This window comes from Candoia aspera, chromosome 7, assembly GCF_035149785.1.
Source record: "Candoia aspera isolate rCanAsp1 chromosome 7, rCanAsp1.hap2, whole genome shotgun sequence".
In the NCBI taxonomy this organism is placed as follows: domain Eukaryota; kingdom Metazoa; phylum Chordata; class Lepidosauria; order Squamata; family Boidae; genus Candoia; species Candoia aspera.
Genome location: NC_086159.1, coordinates 42501820 through 42517210, shown reverse-complemented (window position 1 = coordinate 42517210; position 15391 = coordinate 42501820). Strand labels below are relative to the sequence as shown.

Sequence of the window (15391 nt, the reverse complement as noted above, 5' to 3'; positions counted from 1 at the left end):
TGTCATAAGCCTTTGTGGGTTCTTGGGATTTTGATCTAAGACATGGCTCATCAGACACCACTAGTGAATGTTTTGCTCTTTTTATTCAGCAAACAAAGCAACACAAGTCTTTAGTTTCCATTCGAGGCCACATTCCTTTATAGTTTCCTCACTCCTGGCACAGATAACAGTAGCAATAAGGCAATTAGCAGCAGCTTGTCTTAAAATCTATTGTCCAAAAATTTTAAAGTGAATTCTTCTCTAATGGCAAAATAGAGATTCCTACCTCTGGAGAAGTCTGTCTTGTTATGTGTATGGTCTTGTGTTGGCTAAATGTTAGTGATATGTTCTATCCCTACTTTCTTACCAGAGATAACTCAGTGGTAATTATGCTAGCATCTTTCATTTTCCCAGGGTGGCCTTCATTCTCTAGGTGGTTCTCTTTTCAGCTTCCCCTGGAAGCTATCTTCAAAAGATAGGTTTGTCCCATGTTGGTTCCCTTTCTTCAGTCGGTTTGCTCCTGGGGCTCTCTGCTCTACTTCTGAGAGTGGAGAGTGGAGTGCTCTACTTCTGAGGCAAGACTCTCATTTCTGAGTCTTGCCTCAGCCTTTTTCAAACCTCCAACAAACTTTCAATAGCCAATGCTGTCTAAATACCTCTTGGTTTGCCACCTATTACATCCCTACCTTTTATCCCTTCTTCCAGAGTTCTTTAAGTCTCCCTCTGCCTCCTTCTCGCCACCTCAGCAATAGTCCCACTTCCCTGTGGGAAAGTTTTGTTTATGGAAAAGCTATGAGAACATATGCTATCTCTCCTATGGTCACCTTCTACTTATCAATTAAAAAGAGTAATATGTCAGGCAGGGTGCTTGTATGACAGGATGCTAAAGCAGACTACAGCAGACTGTCACATTCATAATCCAAACTGGTGTACTACAGGGATTACTACAAAAACCAGTGTCATTGCCATTGTGTAAAAGTAGCCACTATAAGGACTGAAGAGAATATCTAGGAACAAGTCAGAGGAATCATAGATAAGGACCTTCATTATGGAGTTTGTGTATGAAGAGTAAAAACCTTGATTTCATTCATAGATTATAGATATAGATGATATAGATACACACATGATTATAGATATAGATGATATAGATGCACACACCTACATTCTTGATCTGATGTTCATATGATATCAGTAAAGATAATTACTGAATTTAGTGACATAGTACAATCGTTAGGATTGATGTATTCAACAGAAATGTATGCAACAGAAGTGAGATAGTGATATGAGTGAATGGAATAGTGTGATCTAGGCAGAAGTAATACTGTATGTATACAGCTGGGGGGGAAATTAACAAAGATTGCAAAACAAGTATAACAGTCAATTAATGGGAGGAATAAAACAGGAAATGCCTGTGGAAAATGTGTGCAACAAATATTGGCACTTTTCCTATAGTTATATTTTCCCTTAGAAAGTGGTTAAGGTTTGAAGAGGATTTGATGTGCAAATGCTACTTGTGAGCCTTTGCAAAGAAAAAAGATATGGAAATTCCAGCAAATACTATTGGACAAATCATTTTCTTAACCTAGTGAGACATAGAGGTTTGGCCCACAGTGTGCTTTCATTATGTCACAGACATAAATTGACAGTCATCCCTTTGAATGAAGACAATAGATTCAACATAAGAAATATTTCTAAGCTATTGAGTCCTGAACAGCAGGCCTCTTTTGAAATATTCGGTAAAAAGGAGTCCAGCAGTCTCAAAATTCAGCACTTAGTTTGTTTCCATGTAGAGAGGAAACAAGAGAGTTTGCATGAATGTGCTTGTATAGATGGACCTCTTGGCTTCCATTAATGTTTCACATCACACATTTATGATAAAGGTAACACTTTTGTGGTTATAGTACTAAGGCACATATGCTGTACTGTTTTATTGCCCAAGCCAAAGAAAAGCTTAATTTTCATGGTTACAATGCCAACATTCTGTAGTCCATGAAATTGATACAGGGTATATTAAAACGAGACTTTAAAAGCTTTTAACTGTACAACATGTAGCACCGTCTCAGATAAATCCTCCTTAGAGGTAATTTAGAGTAAATTTTTGCATGAACTTAGAATCTACCATTTTGGAGATTTATAACAACTTTACTTAGTTGCAGCTAATGACATGACATGAAAGTAAGTGGAGAATTTCTGGCTTTATATATTTTGATCAGCAAAGGGCAGAAGTCATATTTGCTCCTGTGCCATGAGGTATTAGAAGGGGATTAGAAAGAGTTTCTGTTCAGTGCTAAGCATCTTGAAAAATCATACTTTTCAATTCTATCTCTAACATCTATGAAAATATGTGCCCTTATATATCTTTACAATTGTTATGTATCTTTTGATATTTTATAATTGGGGCACACTGTAAACAATGCATGCCTAGGCCAAAGGTATGTGACACAAAGAAATTATCAAAAAGAAAAGAAATTGCTTTAAATTGAAGTGACTAAACTTTACATAGATAAAGAAAGCAGTAAATTGAATCATAACCTATACTGTATTGTGAACATGTATGTGGATGCATTGCTAGTCTTTAAGAGTATATGTCAAATACAAAGATTTATATTACCAATGGAAAATCTTTCTCTGTATTGCCTTTTAATTGTGATATTTATAAAGATGTTCTGAAATATTTATAAAGATGATTGTTTAACATTTTTTAAACTGAGATTATTCTTCACTTAGTGTATCTTATATGGACCAAAGATACATTAGTTGTAACTCAGTAATGTAGTAGATACTCACTCTGTTAATATCACACACACTATGTATCTTGTGTACAGCGTTTGGGACATTGACTTTTGATTTCTGTCTCCCTGAATGTGCAAATTTTGAAATATTACCATTATGTTCCAGTGATTATAACAACATATTTTAGTTACTGAACTCAAGGTAAGAAATATGTTGGTTACACATGGGGAAAACTACACAAAGGTTATTGCTTAATTCATAGGAAATGTGTTTGACTGGTCTCACAACCAATATAGCATCTTGTTACAATATTAAGTTGATGGTGTTTTATTAAATTAGTATAGAAATAGATGCAATGTTGTAGTGTTTCCAATATCAGCCAGCCATTAAAGCCTTTTTAGCAATGCAGTTGTGGCTCTGCTTTTTCAATCTCATATGAACAATACTTTTTTTTAATCTTTTGTCACTTGCTTTGGCTAAGAAAGTCCTGCCCCCGAATGCCTCTTCCCCAAAAAGTACAGGAGCAAATAACTTCATGAAACACTAAACTGAAATTTATATAAATTAAGTAATCTGCTGTTCCTCTTGGCTATTCTATCAAATACACTGCAACTGTTTTTCAAGTAAGACAGCCTGTAGTTATTTCATGTTTATTCTATCTTCAGATGCATGGAAAAAAATAGTAAAAATGGATTATATCCAAAGTACAATAATTATGCTCTGTATCTATGACATTGCCATAATGGTAACAGAGGCATGTCCACCAGAATCCTTGCTTCCTTGTGGCAGCAATCTAAGGTCTCCTAGCACACTGTTGGGATTGTATAAATGCTTAGTAACAGCAGTAATGTTTCCTTAAACACAATTTTGGCCTTTTGTTGAATTGTTCATATTTAAACAGCTGCTGTATTTTCAGCTGTGTTTCTTTTGTACTGGTTAAAATTGCAAAGAAGCTTGGAGAAGGCTAACAAAAGACATGAACTTTGAAAATAAACAGAAAGCTAAAGGAAGAGTCAATTTAAATTTTAGCTAAGTAGTCATATCATACCAATTCATGCATTCATAGTAAATACAGAATAGTGATACAATATATGAGATGCAGTATATTTTTAGTACGACAAGTATCATGACCTTAATTGATTTACTTTAAAATAAATCTTATCAAATTTAATGAGATAATGTTAGCTTATTTGTTTATTTTATTTGTCATATTTTTATTACCGCCATCTCTCCCACTCGGGGGACCCTAGGCAGTTCACAATAGTCTTAGGTTGTGTATTCAGGATGGGCAAACTTTTGATGGGGTGGGGACACAGTAGATGGAGATAGGGTTTTGCAGATGCAGTTTATTTTATTTATTTATTTATTTATTTTTATCCCACCTTAATTATTTTATAAATAACTCAACATGGTGAACTTACCTAATACTCCTTCCTCCTCCTATTTTCCCTACAACAACAACCCTGTGAGGTGAGTTGGGCTGAGAGAGAGTGACTGGCCCAGGGTCACCTAGCCAGCTTTCATGCCTAAGGCAGGACTAGAACTTGCTTGTTTTCTTTGTTCTTCTAAGCTCTGTTACTGTGGAACAGACTGAAGTTTATTTATTTTAACTTCTGTGAGCTGGTTCTGGCAAGATCAGATGAAAACAGGGTGGAAATAGACTTGTTTGCTTTCATAACAAGGGATAGATGTTAACTGTCCCTTCTCTAAAGCGGAGAAACCTCAAGCTCATTGTATTGTGGACAGCATAAAAAGATGCAAGAATCTGAATCTTTATTTCCATTAAATAGGACTTGCATTTAATATACTGTATAACAATGATTGGAATTCTTTTATAGCAGCTGAAATAGTTCTTGTAATAAGCTTATCAAAAATCTGTGTCCTTGATTTCTTTCTGCACTGCTTCTGGTTCCACTGTTTGTCAAAAGACGCCTGATAGCATTATGGGTGAATTGGAAGCAAATTGAAGAAGATTTGAGAGCACAATGTAAATTCAAGTGAAGATTCTCAACCACAGTCCTCTGAGCCCTGAAATGAAGCAACCTTTCAAGAAAATATATTTTGTAGAAGAGATTGATGATGTAGAAATATGATGACATCACAGTATCTTTCTATGTTTTTAGTGTCATAAAATCTGTAGGTGCAGATCAGTGGTTTCAATGTGTCATTAAGAAGCCTCATTATATATGTGCACTTTATATATGTAGGACACTCAAATGCCAGAGAGAAGAGCTTCAGTGCTGCAATGCAATTGTGAAAGAAGCCCCAAGAATGACTTTTTCTTGAACAGATGTTCCACTGCTTCACCAGTTAATGACTTATTTTTACAGAAAATCAAATACCAATAGTAATAACTAACTTGAATGCATGCCAATTTTCAAATAAGGTGCTGAAGAATCCTAGCTTGTTGCAGTCCCCCTAAAACTTCTCAGATAGAAGATTAGAAAACCTATTGGAGGGCTGAAAGTAGCTGAAATAAAAACAGCAAAGAGGATGGGAACAAACAGATGGCCACTGAGTGAAACCATCCAGATAGTTTGATATTTCTTGGCCTCTTCTGACCAGGAATGGAATTATATTTATTCTTTAGCAAGGGGTTCCTTTACTGAGGGAAGCACTATATAATGCTTCAGCTGGGAGTTCAGAGGCAGATTGCTAAAGGTAATTGACTCATTTTTTGAACACTTTGAGTGACAACTGACAAGAAGTTGAGATTTGTTCTTGTCACTGTGTACAATTAGGTGAGTCAAGGCATTTCTCTTGCACAATTTCAGATCAGACTAAAGAGATTAGGGAAGACCCGCAGATCAGTTAGATATGAGCTCACTAATATTCCTAAGGAATATGCAGTGGAGGTGAAGAATAGATTTAAGGGACTAGACTTCATAGATAGGGTCCCAGAAGAACTATGGACAGAAGTTTGCAACATTGTTCAGGAGGCGGCAACAAAATACATCCCAAAGAAAAAGAAAATCAAGAAGGCAAAATGGCTGTCTGCTGAGACACTAGAAATACCCCAAGAAAGAAGGAAAGCAAAAGGCAACAGTGATAGGGGGAGATATGCCCAATTAAATGCAAAATTCCAGAGGTTAGGTAGAAGAAGAGATAAGGAATTATTTTTAAACAAGCAATACGCGGAAGTGGAAGAAGACAATAGAATAGGAAGGACAAGAGACCTCTTCCAGAAAATTAGAAACATCGGAGGTAAATTCCAGGCAAAAATGGGTATGATCAAAAACAAAGATGGCAAGGACCTAACAGAAGAAGAAGAGATCAAGAAAAGGTGGCAAGAATATATGGAAGACCTGTATAGGAAGGATAACAATATCGGGGATAGCTTTGACGGTGTGGTCAGTGAGTTAGAGCCAGGCATCCTGAAGAGTGAGGTTGATTGGGCCTTAAGAAGCATTGCTAATAACAAGGCAACAGGAGACAACGGTATCCCAGCTGAACTGTTCAAAATCTTGCAAGATGATGCTGTCAAGGTATGCACGCCATATGCCAGCAAATTTGGAAAACTCAAGAATGGCCATCAGACTGGAAAACATCAACTTATATCCCCATACCAAAAAAGGGAAACACTAAAGAATGTTCAAACTATCGAACAGTGGCACTCATTTCACATGCCAGTAAGGTAATGCTCAAGATCCTGCAAGGCAGACTTCAGCAATTCATGGAGCGAGAATTGCCAGATGCACAAGCTGGCTTTAGAAAAGGCAGAGGAACTAGGGACCAAATTGCCAATATCCGCTGGATAATGGAAAAAGCCAGGGAGTTTCAGAAAAACATCTATTTCTGTTTTATTGACTATTCTAAAGCCTTTGACTGTGTGGACCATAACAAATTGTGGCAAGTTCTTGGTGGTATGGGGATACCAAGTCATCTTGTATGCCTCCTGAACAATCTGTTTAACGACCAAGTAGCAACAGTAAGAACAGACCACGGAATAACGGACTGGTTTAAGATTGGGAAAAGAGTACAGCAGGGCTGTAAACTCTCACCCTACCTATTCAACTTGTACGCAGAACACATCATGCGACATGCTGGGCTTGAGGAATCCAAAGCTGGAGTTAAAATTGCTGGAAGAAACATTAACAATCTCAGATATGCAGATGATACCACTTTGATGGCTGAAAGCGAGGAGGAACTGAGGAGCCTTATGACAAAGGTGAAAGAAGAAAGTGCAAAAGCTGGGCTGCAATTAAATCTCAAAAAAACAAAGTTTATGGCAACTAGCTTGATTGATAACTGGCAAATAGAGGGAGAAAATGTAGAGGCAGTGACAGACTTTGTATTTCTAGGTGCAAAGATTACTGCAGATGCTGACTGCAGCCAGGAAATCAGAAGACATTTAATTCTTGGGAGGAGAGCAATGACAAATCTCAATAAAATAGTTAAGAGCAGAGACATCACATTGACAACAAAGGTCCGCATAGTTAAAGCAATGGTGTTCCCCATAGTAACACATGGCTGTGAGAGCTGGACCACAGGGAAGGCTGAGAGAAGGAAAATACATGCTTTTGAACTGTGGTGTTGGAGGAAAATTCTGAGAGTGCCTTGGACTACAAGAAGATCAAACCAGTCCATACTCCAGGAAATAAAGCCAGACTGCTCACTTGAAGGAATGATATTTAAGGCAAAACTGAAGTACTTTGGCCACATAATGAGAAGAAAGGATACCCTGGAGAAGATGCTGATGCTAGGGAAAGTGGAAGGCAAAAGAAGATGGGCCGACCAAGGGCAAGATGGATGTATGATATTCTAGAGCTGATGGACTTGACCTTGGGGAGCTGGGCATGTTGACGACCAACAGGAAGCTCTGGTGTGGGCTGGTCCATGAAGTCATGAAGAGTCGGAAGTGACTAGACCAATAAAAACAAAACAACCCTGTTAAAATCAATGTGCATGATATGCAGAAACTCAGGGCTTTCAGATATCTGGCAGTTCATTTCCGTATAATAGCTGGACTATCAGATGCTAGTGGAAAGTTAGTTTCTTCATATTGACCCTTGGGCCTTAAAAAGGCCTAGTCCAACTAAAGATGATATCCACGTACATGCTATTTTTCCTTCTTTCCATGCTTTCTTATTTGCCTGCAGAGTTGATGCATCCTTGGATTACATAGGGCATGCCTCATGCAAATAAATGCTTCCCTTGTACATAGTAGCTATGCATTGCTTGCCTGGAAGGGTAATCCTCTTTGAGCATTTTCAGCTTCTCAGCAGGGAATGTACTCTGCTGAGATCAGGAATTCCATTGCACTCTTTTTTCTTAATTTCCCCCTTGCCCAAAATAAAGATGTAGGGTAAGAAAAGTTTTAGGAAGAAACAAAGAAACTGATTTGACTGAATGTTCAACAGATAACTGTTGATTAGTTCTCTAGATCAGGCTAAGAAACCAATGCCATATAGGTCAGGACTACTTTTATTGTAATAGCTATAGTAACAGAATCTTGCAAGTCTGAATGTGCTTCCCCCTCCCTCTTTTTTCCTTCATGTGAACTAGGAAGGGGGTTATCCGTAATGTTTTCTCAAGTTATTTTCTTGGCCTAGGCTCAAGAGGCTTGGTGGCAGTTCTTGCTCCTGCTCTTCAAGGCCATTGTCTATTTCCTCTACACTACCAAACAGAACATTATTGTACCATTTTTAAAATAATGTTATGGTAAATATTATCTATTTAATTTATCTCTCTGACAGCAATTTTAACCTATGCTCTACAATTCTGTAATCATGCTGCCACTCTTTTTTTGTTAGGGATCTCATCAACTTTATTGTTCTTTTCGTTTCCCTCAGACACCTTCTATTTTTTTTTTTTCATATATTTGTTTTACAATTTGGTTCTCAGTCATTTTCATTACATGACCAAACCACTTGAATTGACTTCTTTTGAACTAGCCATTCCCTAATGGTATACGTATACCTTCCTTTTTTAACCAAGGTGTTAATTCTTGATTATTTATTTATTTATTTATTTATTCATCAAACTTCTATTACCGCCCATCTCCCCCAAGAAAGTGGGACTCTGGGTGGTTTACAATAAAACCAAGATTACAATCATAAAATATAAATTACAATAAATACATCAATAAATAAAAATAAAATAAATACCAAACCCAAGGGGCAACGTTCTTATTCAGTGGGAATGGTTAACATGGTAATTCTTGTTTTTAACTTTATGAAGCCAAAAATGTTACTGATATGGTTAGCATCATAATATTTGCAATTCTGAGACTTCTTTTCATTGGTGTTTTTATAGAAAATATTTCAATTTATGTTTACTTTTTTGCCATTATGTATAAATTTACTATTCGTTTTCTGCCATTTCTTAAAAGTTTTTCAAATATATGATAAACTTTCTATGTATATATACACCGGCCCAAACAGACAGATTGTGATGGTTGCCTTAATTCCAATAAAACGCTCAGACTCAAAATGACAATTCAGGTTCTGAGTTTATTTAGAAAAGGGTGCAAACAGGTAAAAAGCTGAGAATGAGAAAAGCGCGCCTAAACTCAAACTAAATAGCATCTTTACAACCAGCAGCCCAGCCCCTCCCTCACTTACAGTTCACCCCACATTCCCAGGTGCTCCTAACAAGCTCTGCTGCTCAACGGGCAAAGAGACCTTGACATTTCAGAGATAGTCTAAACACATTCCTCCTGGCACAGATCAGCATGTTTTTAGTACAAGGCTCGCAGCAGCACCCTCCCAGCCAGGACACGTATCAGCACCATGGCAAGCGAACCGTTACGATGCAGAAACTTCAGAACGGTGAACATGACACAGATGCACATAAGTATAACTATACATATGAATTGTTTAGAAGAGATATAAGAAGGGAGAAAGCAATGATAATTTAAATTTTGACCACTCTTTCTGTTTCTAGAGTAATTAATGAATGACTTGAAGTTCAATTGAAATAACTGTCCAAATTTTTAGAAAAATGAACCTGGAGATATTTGAAAGTTTGTTTACAGATTTTAATTCCTGATGATTCACATGATTCACATAATGTATTTTATATTGTCATTGGAATATTTACAAATAGAAAATCTCCTGGAAGATCAGTGTCCTGAACATTAAATCCATCTTTCTGCTTAATTAAAAATAGAAAAGTTTAAAAGAAACAAAAAAGAAAGAGGCACTGCTGTACAATACTATGAAAACATATATTAGAAGAATAATGATTAACATATATAGCTATCAAAATAAAATTAAACATAGAGGAATTAAAATAGTAATACAAGGGACAACCCATTTAGAAACATTATATTAAAAAGGAAGTGTTAAAATATATTACAGACTGAATTCTGAAAAAGCTTTTCTCCCATAGCTTAGCTTGTCTCATCTATGCTATCTCATCTACAAAATTTTCATAGTAACAAAAAATTTAGGTTTCATTCAAACACATTTTTAAAAGATTACTAGAAATCATATCTTTCAAATTAACTTTCCAGATAGAAAAATCACATATGACCCCAAAAGAATAATGGAAAGTTTTAAAGTCATTAAATTTTTTATAAAGCAAAATGATGTGATCTTCTACAAATTAAAAACTGGGTAAAATGAATACAAAGAAGCTCTTAGTGGAGCTTCTTGTTTTTTGTTTTGGTCCTATTACAGCGTTTCTAGTACTGTACTTGCACTAACTCTTGTCCATCAAAGAGTTGTGTCCTTGAATTGCTACTTGTCAGCCTTCAAGTTCAAGTGATGGTCTGGGTGAAGCCTGCCAATTTTTTAGTAAGATAAAGAAAGAGTAGATTTGGTTACCACCAGAGCTAATCATACCCATGTCACATGCAGCATTTTCTGCTAACCAAAAAGATAGCACTAGTCTGTTCTGGCATATTTTGAGCAGTATACCACAAGGGCCATGAAACCTCCATTTTAACTGAAGCATGCTTATATTAGTTTATGTGCTAGACTAGCTAGTATCTCTTATCAAGAATACTAACTTGGAAATAAAGATAATGTTACCCACACCCCACAAGCCAAAAGATGCAGGCAGTGAACTGACATACTCAGGGTACATATTTTCAATATGACTTTTCAACATGTATAGTTAAAACATATGGCTTAGAAGAAATGCAAATGGTACAGAGTATGGTATAGTGCAAATGGTACATTGTAACAGATGAGCTATGAGCTGTTAAAAATTTTCATTTTGAGAGAGTAAAGTGCGGTATCACTTAAAATGGCAAGTGGTTGTTTACTACATTCTTAGCAATAAAACAAAATTTGTAGTAATAATGTTTTCAAGCCTAGAATATAAATTAGTCATTTACCATTAAGAGAGCATAAATCTAAAAGATGCTCACTTATCTGTGAATATAGTTTATTTTCAAACACTTGAACATTTAAATCTATCTAATAAGGGGCCTTGGTTAGATCAAGAAAATCCTGCAGGCAGAGCTTGCCAGGTTATAAAAACCAGCCAATCTCACAAAGTTGTTGCAAAGATATGATATAGAAGCAGAAGAACCATTTATGCCTATTTAACATCTTTAAAGAACAGAATTTAAAAAAATAAAGTTTAAAACGAGCACTTTGAACTTGATTCAAGAACTAACCACTACTGCTGACAAAAAAATCATTTGACTTCCTTATCACTGTGGTAAAATGAACTAATTTCAGTAGTTGATGTTTCAAAAGCTTTGTGGTTTCAGAATGAAAAGTTCAACAACTTATAATTGTTGCACTGTCATGTTTGCTGATAAAACACAAGTTGGTGGTCCTTTCTCCAATCTTTCTAAGAAGGAAAGTTCTTTATTACATTTGAGTACAGCAGATTAGGTAAGTTGACATAGAAGGCTGCATGGCATACATATCATTCTCTTCTGCCATCTCAGTGCTGAATCACCATTTTGCAGAATCTTCTGCCTAAAGCAGTTTTTACTTTGCCTTGTGATAGATCTGGTTGCTTGCACTCATTTCAAGGTGACTAAAACAGCTATTGCTTTTTCTATTTGAAAATAGAATAATAATCTGAGCCACAGAAGAAACTGTCTTTCCTCCTTCTTGAAATTACCTTGCATTCCAATGTCCTCCACCACAGAGACTTCCTGGTTTTGGAGTATTAGTGTACTCATATTTGATGTCACTTCAAATAGTCTTGGACTCCATGGCTATCTACTGAAACGTTTGATTCATATCTACCTAGAAGTAAGCCCCAGTGAATAAAACAGAACTTCAATGAGGATTCTGCTTCATTAACACGAAGGTGTGAAGCCTACACTGGAGATTACTACAATCTACAAACATGAACTCATAATCAACTGTCATTTGCCAAACATATGCAAGATTTGTATATTGTGATAGTTAAACTCCAGGTTGCTAAAATCAAAATTTAAACTCTGTAGAATCTTTGGTATAAATGGAATATGTATTGGTATAAAAACAGCCTGTGCCTTTTTATAAATTTTAAATGAATTCATCTCAGAGAAAAGGAAGCAGAATATAATGAAAAGGGTATTATTATTTTAAAAAGAGATTTGAAAGATAAGAAAAATAAGATTAATTTGCAAGGATTTGGAAGATGCAGCAAATCTTCATGTGCAAAAATTTTGATATTGTCGTATTCAATTATTTTCATATTTACTGAAATCCTTCCTAATATATAAATTCACTGAACTTTTATTTATGAGTTGGAAAAATATTGAAAATGCAATAAATTGGACATTTTCAAACTTGAATCCTGAACATTCATGTTTAAAGGAATGATTAAACATGCACAATACTCATTTTTGTGAAATGTATCATTTTGTTCTGGACTCCTTTGCATTTGTAGAAGATACATTTGTCACAGTATTAATTATATATTATGGCCATCCAATATGATTAGCAGGAGAAGTAGAATTTCATTCTTGGGCTCGTGATCATAATCTTAGCTGAAAGTTTGGGAGAAAAAACATATTGCCGTAGCTCACCCCTGAAAGTATAGCATTAAGTTTAAACCTGTGAGCGTACATTGCAAAAATAGGGGAACTCCTTATTTATTCCACTGAAATTTGTTTTATGTTTTGAGCCTATTGTGCATAATGCTATTGTTTCAGCACTATGATACATATCTATTAATTTGAGATACAAGTAAGGTATATGAGGTATTCTCCACATGCAATAAACGGTATGATTTTTTTTTACTGCTGATAAATATTTTAATGACAAACATTTGTTATTGAATGATATATGACTATGGTTGAAAGCAAATCTATAAGTGACACTAGACAAACAGTAATGATGGAGATTACACTAGAACATTATAATTATATTTTAATTCTAATTTTTAATGAATAATTGGGGCTCTCCAAAGATCCTGATTTGAAGAGGAACTCCTTAAAGGAACCACAATTTTTTTCTGGGCTTGCACATGTGAACTGGGGAAAATAGGTGTTTGATTTAAGATTGAACTGCAGGTGTAATATATACACACTCATTTTCCCTTTTGAATCTGCTTTATTAATAATAATCTTGTTTAAGGGTTCTGAAACTTAGATTTTAATATGCTCTATTGCTGCTGGAAAAGTTGAAAGAAGGTGGAGATAGAAGTAAGAGTGACAACCTAAGTTGTATGCACACAGCCCAGATAAACAACGTGTTCATAGCAGGATAGGCCATAATATCTCACATCCTGTTTTGAATTCTCACCTCACTCTAGTTTCAGATGGCAAAGGGGGTTAGCTCATAGAGAGTGGAGATCATATGGTTAGAACAATAAAGACTCAAACCATAAACACCACTCTGTTATGGTAGAATCCTAAAAGTCCATAAGAATTAGAAGTGTGCTAACTAGGTTGGAGGCTGTGTTGATTTGAGTCCTTTTAAAAAAAAAATCTATTTGGCAAGAATTAGTTGTAGGAGAAGGTTCTATACCCCCACCTTGAAATCCTGGGAAGAAGAGTTAAGCAGTCAATTGAATCATTGATCTTTTTGGAAATCTGCAGAGATGTTATACAAAGGCCTCCAATGCTTGGGACATACAGATTCTATGCTCTGAATGGCTTCTCTTTAGCGTGTAAAGTGAAGTTCTGGCTCACCTATAATCTATCTTGTATCGTTCTTACATGCAGCACTGTATTGCAGTATTATCAAAAATCTTTCAAATTCAAATATAACATTGTCCACTAGGCTAACATAATTATATATGAGGGATACACACACACACACACACACACACAGACATACTGTTCCCATTTTTTCTATGGATATTTCATGTTTGATTTTTTTGTTCTTGTTTTGTTTTGTTTTTTGTTTTGTTTTTGGCACAGAGCTGTGGTTGCTTTGGCATGGACTTGCAATTTCTTTGGCAGGCAGTCTGAATTGCTCTGCATGGAAGTATTTACTGCTAGGTGAATAATACCTTGTCTCCTTGCTGTGCAATTGACAGAAGGAAAAATGTGTCTTGTGGGACTACTAGGGAAATACAACAGACAGTGACATTATTATTTTAAGATTGTGTGCTTTGTATTCTAATAGTGCATAGGTTGTGCTCAGTTTGGGGACTAGGCAGTCAAAAGGAAACATAACAAAAAAGAACTGGTAGTTTTGATTTGAACAGATTTCTGAGCTTAATGTTTGATTTGAGACATTTTAAATATTACATTGATCAACAGTATAGCTCTGCATAATAGTGATTTGCTATTTTAAAACTAATGTTCTTATACTTACTTTTATTAAAACTAGATAAAATTGAAGATTGAATTTTTGATGCTGCAGTGCACTAAAGAATTGGACTGCAAGTTGTTCTGGATAGTGTTCCTCAAGAGTAATCAGATTCAGACTTGTTGGGGTATATTCAAAGGTAGTATATGACATGACATGAAACAATATACCCAAACTTTCCTAGCATGGCAGATAAATCATTCTAGAAAAAAATGTGTTATCTGGCCAATCCATACAACAGTTGATAAGAAGAGAACATCTAAGTTAGATCCTGGAAAACATGTCTGTGAGTATTCTGAAGTGTCAGCTGGAATGAGCTGGAATGTGCACTTTCAGCCAGATGTTCAAAAATAATTGTTAGATGCATATTATATCCAACATAATCTCAACATCACAGAAGAAGTAGTAAAATAAGAGCCTGCATAGTAATATCCTAGTCAGAAATATATATTCATAATTTATATGTCTTCTTTCATCAACAAAAGGGACGCGGTGGTGCTGCGGGTTAAACCGCTGAGCTGCCGATCGGAAGGTCGGCGGTTCGAAACCGCGCGGCGGGGTGAGCTCCCGTTGCTCGTCCCAGCTCCTGCACACCAAGCAGTTCGAAAACATGCAAATGTGAGTAGATTAATTGGTACCGCTTCGGCGGGAAGGTAACGGCGTTCCGTGAGTCATGCCGGCCACATGACCACGGACGGGTCCTTAGGGACAACGCCGGCTCCAAGGCTTTGAAACGGAGATGAGCACCGCCCCCTAGAGTCGGACACGACTGGACTTTACGTCAAGGGAAACCTTTACCTTTACCTTCATCAACAAACCATTGTGATCCTTTAGAGAGTTGGCTTCCTTGTCTGTGTTTCTAGGATATTTCAAAATAATACTAGTGGCATCTTGCAAAATAGTTATTTAATTTTTATCTTCTAGTTTGTTTTCAACCACCTGAGCTGTTCTTTCTCTCAAACTGAGTGCCATATTGACTTACAGAAAAAGGTATCTGCAGGATCCAATGCTTTCCTTAAAAT

The 15391-nt window shown here is 36.1% G+C and overlaps 1 protein-coding gene across 2 annotated transcripts in view; it reads left to right on the top strand.

Annotated features, from left to right (window-relative positions):
• The window catches only part of SYT1 (synaptotagmin 1), a 312080-nt gene that overhangs the window by 88816 nt on the left and 207873 nt on the right, over nucleotides 1-15391 (top strand). The gene's annotated exons all lie outside the window — the stretch shown is intronic.